Source organism: Arachis hypogaea, chromosome 17 (genome assembly GCF_003086295.3).
Source record: "Arachis hypogaea cultivar Tifrunner chromosome 17, arahy.Tifrunner.gnm2.J5K5, whole genome shotgun sequence".
Classification (NCBI taxonomy): domain Eukaryota; kingdom Viridiplantae; phylum Streptophyta; class Magnoliopsida; order Fabales; family Fabaceae; genus Arachis; species Arachis hypogaea.
In genome coordinates this window covers 89304981-89309776 of record NC_092052.1, presented here as the reverse complement: position 1 = coordinate 89309776, position 4796 = coordinate 89304981, and the positions used below count along the sequence as shown (strand labels likewise).

The 4796-nt window shown below is 40.5% G+C and overlaps 1 non-coding gene across 1 annotated transcript; it reads left to right on the top strand.

The window, feature by feature from the left end:
• Positions 1-4291: 4291 nt before the first annotated feature.
• On the top strand, positions 4292-4394 carry LOC112768324 (small nucleolar RNA R71). Its single transcript, XR_003185760.1, has one exon. It is a non-coding gene; the product is annotated as a small nucleolar RNA R71 (small nucleolar RNA).
• Positions 4395-4796: the final 402 nt, after the last annotated feature.

The following is a 4796-nucleotide window of genomic DNA, read 5'->3' as shown; positions in this document are numbered from 1 at the left end:
TTGTCAAATGGTGGAAGCCCCTAGAAGAGGATGGACGGGAGCGGAACATGCTTTATCAAGATCATTGGGAACTTCTCTACCTATGTGGCCATCTAATCCTTCATTTGAGTGGGTAAAACTCATCACTCTTAGTTTTATTATCCCACTTGAATTTGGTTTGCTTAAAATGGATGGCCAACTTAGGGTGCTTTGTGGAATGAAGCGTAAGAGAAGGATGTTTAGTGGTTGGCATTGTAAATCTAGACTCATTATGGTTGGAAGCTCAAAATTGAGGAGCAAAGGCTGGACTAGTGCTCAATTGGATGGGTCTAGGAGGATAGTTTAGTACCTTAGTGAGAATTCGGCTTGCCTACCACCTGGAGGGAATCACCGTGATCAACTTGAAGATGTGTGTAAAAACAAAGTGTGGGATCCCAAGATGGAGCTTATTGGAGATTCAAGCATTGATGGAAGTTCCAAGATGAATTCAAGCACAAGCCACCTTGATGAAGAGCTCCCCATAAGTCCAACTTAAGGACAATAAATAAAAGTGCTAGGTGGGAGGCACCCCACCATGGTAAACTCCTTTCATTTTTCTCTTTTTGTACATGTTAGCAAATTAGTTTAATTTCATGTTTTGTTTGGTTAGTTGAGATTATTTGGTAGTCTAGTAGGTTAAATAAGATTTTATGGTGTTTTGGTAGCTGTTTGCAGGTTTGGAATGCTTGGTTTGGTGCAAGAAATTGGAAAAATTTTGAAAAACAGAGCACCCAGCCACGCGTATGCGTCACCCACGCGTACGCGTGACCGCCAAGTTTCCAACACCTCACGCATACGCGTCACCCAAGCATACGCGTGACCCCCAATTTTTTCATGCCCGGTACAAAAACCAGAGAGTTGCGCGTGTAGTGTGCTGAAATTGTGCGTCTGGCACAATTTTCACCCACGTGAACGCGTGGCCCACGCGTACGTGTCACTTATCTCTATCTTCACTCACGCGTGCACGTCAATGATGCGTACGCATCGCATGCCACTTATGCCACTCACGCGTACGCGTGACACCCCTCCCTATTTCACTTGTTTCTTTTCTTCTCGTCTTTCCATTTCTTTCCTTCTCCTCTCTTCTTTTCTTTTTTTTTTCCTTCTTCAACAATCATCCAACACTACCAATAACCATCTATTACCATTTTGTTTTGTTAGTTAGTTAGTAGTTATTTAGTTAGTTTAATTTCTATTTAATTTTCTGTTTTTCATTATAAGTGTTGGATTATTAATCTTGTTTGCTATTTATTGTTGCTAATTACTGATAAGATATTGTTTTAACATCATTGTTGTTAATTGTCCTTGTTGGATTATTAATCTTGTTTGTTACTTATGACATTGCCTTCAAATATTTCTAAATCTTTTGAATTACATGTTTTGGCCACCATGTGATTTAAAGCATTTCATTATGATGAGGCAATTTGTGGATTATCAATGTATTTTTTGTTAGGTGATGCTTGTGTATGATTGACTCTTATTTACATCACCTATTTCATGCATTGAGATTTTGGAATTGTGAAACTGGATCGAAAGCTTAGCTAGTGACATATTTTTTAGCTTTGTAAAGCTTTGTGGACCATGCTTGCTATGTGATTGATTTTAACTTCTATCTTCTTTTTGCTAAGTTCCATAGCACCCATGTATTCCACCTCTATGTCACTTAGGTGTTGCGGACAAACTTCAATATGTGTCATCATTTGATGTGTGAGCTCTATATTTCGTTTGATTCACTAAGTTTACTTGCACATCAATTAATGTCCATTCATTATCCAATTCACAATTGCTAGATTTTGTTTTAATTCTTTTATGCTTCTTTATTGCTTGTTTGGTTGTTGTTCCGAGGGTTACCTGAAACTGTAGGTCGATCTCGGACGAGATCTTCGGTGCTGGTCGGCGCTGATGTGTCCGACTTGTGGGTGGTGGCCGGAGCTATTGCGTCTGACTTGTTGGACTGAGGGTGCTGCTGATCCTTTGTCACCAGAGGGTGGTGGTACCCGCAAGGGACTCCGATGCTTAAGTTAGCAAGGGTATTAAGCAGGTGTTTAATAGAATCAGAGTATGAGTTATACCTGGGTGCTCCAGTGTATTTATAATGTTGTAGAGTGATCTTTTCCTGGAGATAAGATAGTTATCTTATCTTATCTTTGAGTGGAGTTATCTTTATCTTTATGGAAACCGCCCTTATCTCTCTAGGCTTGAGCTGCCTTTGGTTTGGGGTTGTGTTACTCTGTTTGGGCCCTTTCTGGGCTTTCTTGGTGACTTGGTCGAACTCTTTTAAAGAGGTCGGGTAGTTCTGACCTGAAGAGGTCGGTCGATTCATCCCAGGTCGAACAGCTTGACCCAGGGTATGAACAGTGCCCCTGCTCGAGCGTGGTCTTCCTTTTGCTTAGGACTTTTTAATCCCTTTCTTTGGAGAAGCCGAGCTCGAGCATTGTCGATTTCTTTCTTGTAGAGTTTTCCTTTGAATACGGAACGTTTTTTCTTTTCCTTTATCCTTTGAAAACGCGCGTTTCTTTGCCTTGGGAATGTGCGAGGGTTTTTAATAACCCCTTAACTCTTCTTTTTTGCCGTTTTTCCCTCTTTTTCATTTTGAATTTGGATTTCCAAAGGATTTTGCTTCCGTTTCTTCTTCCCTTTGCTTACTGTAACTCCTTTCCCTTCCGTTTTTTCTCGCTCGCCTGGGACTTTTGTTTTCACGTTTTCACGCTTCTTTCTATGGCGCCATTGGTGGTTGTTGGTACTTCGCTTTGTTTGAAAGGTGATCTTTGGTCTCGTTTCCCGTCTTCAACCTCTCAGCGTTCATCGTCTCCTCCCTTTTGCAGGTAGGTTTTCTTTCTGTTTCTTTCTTTTACCACTTTCACTGTTCTTCTTCGTGCTTGCATTGTTCTATTTTTGGCAAAGTTTTGATGGTCGTCTTGAATTTACATTGGAAAGCTTCAACCTTTTCGTATCATCGTGCTTGATTGTTGCCGTGACGCATGTTTTTCTTCGATTTATATATGCTCCTTGGTATATTCCCTGATAATTTGATGCTTTTAGGGTTTTGCATGTTGTCACTACTTCTGACCATACCTTTTGTGGCTTATGAACTACTTGATTCTAAAAAAGATTGTGCCTTTTGGTGATTGTTCGATTGTTGACAGTTTTCTTTTCTAGTAGTTTTGTTGAAAGATGTCTATTTTTGATGACCTTTTGATTTTGTGACTTTCTTCTCGGAGTGTCTTTTGTTTGAAAGAAGGTTATTTTTCTTGCTGAGATGACCTTGTAGATTTTCCTGACTCCTCGTTTTGTTACTGCCTCCAAAGGATGCCCCTGGACCTTGGATTGTGTCCCAGGGTTTCCTTTTGCTATTGTATCTGTTTTCGTCTAAGCTATTTTTGTTATGCCCGAGTTGTTTATTTAGTAATCTCTCTCTTTTTTTCTTTGCTGTAGGACTAGTTGACCATGTCTTCTCGCAAAAATATTATCGAGACATCTTCCAAGGTCCTTGAGGGTACGTCTGACTGGCTGGACTCTGTCGTCCTGATGTGTGTTTCCATAGTTAATTCTGAGTTCTGTGCGAAGCTTAGAAAACATCAGCGAATCTGTAGTAGTAGGGATCAGGAGAAAAACTATGAATTGGTAGTGCCTGACTCCGATGAAAGGGTTTACTTTCTTGCTCTGACCAAAGGAGAACGCCCTTTCTTTTATACTTACGACTACTTTTTCAGCCAAATGAACATCACCCTTCCTTTTACCTCCTTTGAGACCGACTTGTTGTGGTCGTGTAATGTAGCTCCATCCCAGCTCCATCCAAACTCCTGGGGCTTTATCAAGATCTTTCAGTTGCTTTGCCAAGAGTTAGATGTCAAACCTTTTCAAACTCTCTTTCTTTATCTTTTTGTTTTGACTAAGCCCGGGATCTCTTCAAAAAAGAAAGCTTTTTGGATTTCCTTTCAGTCTACTCAAGGACATAAAGTGTTTGCTATGTATGACGAGTCCTTTAGGGACTTTAAGAATTACTTTTTTAAGGTCCGATCTGTTGAGGGAGCTCGACGATTTTTCTTAGAGTCAAAAAATGAACCTGCCTTCCCCTTGTGTTGGCAAAAGAATGTTGTGGTGTCTCGATACTCGTGGGAGATGCTTGATGAGGTTGAGCATGCTTTTGTGACTGTGTTGGAAGATATTTGGGGGCAACCTCACCATCTCGATACAAAGAGATTTTTGGGGGACCCCTCTTTTATTCGAGCTGAGCTGGGTAGTGACCGACTTCTCTTACTCTATTTTATTTACTCTGAAGGACACTTTTTGGTCAGTTCCTTGTATCTCTCCCAAGCTTCATAGAGGGATTTACCTTCTTTCTGTCTGAAGGTTTGAACATCCACTCTAAGCTTACTAAGCTTTTGAGGAGGAAAGAACTTGGCTAAGAAAGCCTTAACCAGCTTATCCCAAGAGTTCAGGCTATCCTTAGGTTGAGAGTCCAACCATATTCTAGCTCTGTCTTTCACAACAAAAGGAAAAAGCATGAGCTTGTAGACTTCAGGATCTACTCCATTAGTCTTAACAGTATCACAGATCTGCAAGAATTCAGTTAAGAACTGAAAGGGATCTTCAGATGGAAGTCCATGAAACTTGCAGTTTTGTTGCATCAGAGAAACTAATTAAGGTTTAAGCTCAAAATTGTTTGCTCCAATGGTAGGGATGGAGATGCTTCTTCCATGTAAATTGAAATTAGGTGCAGTAAAGTCACCAATCATCCTCCTTGCATTATTATTATTTTCGGCTACCATCTTCTC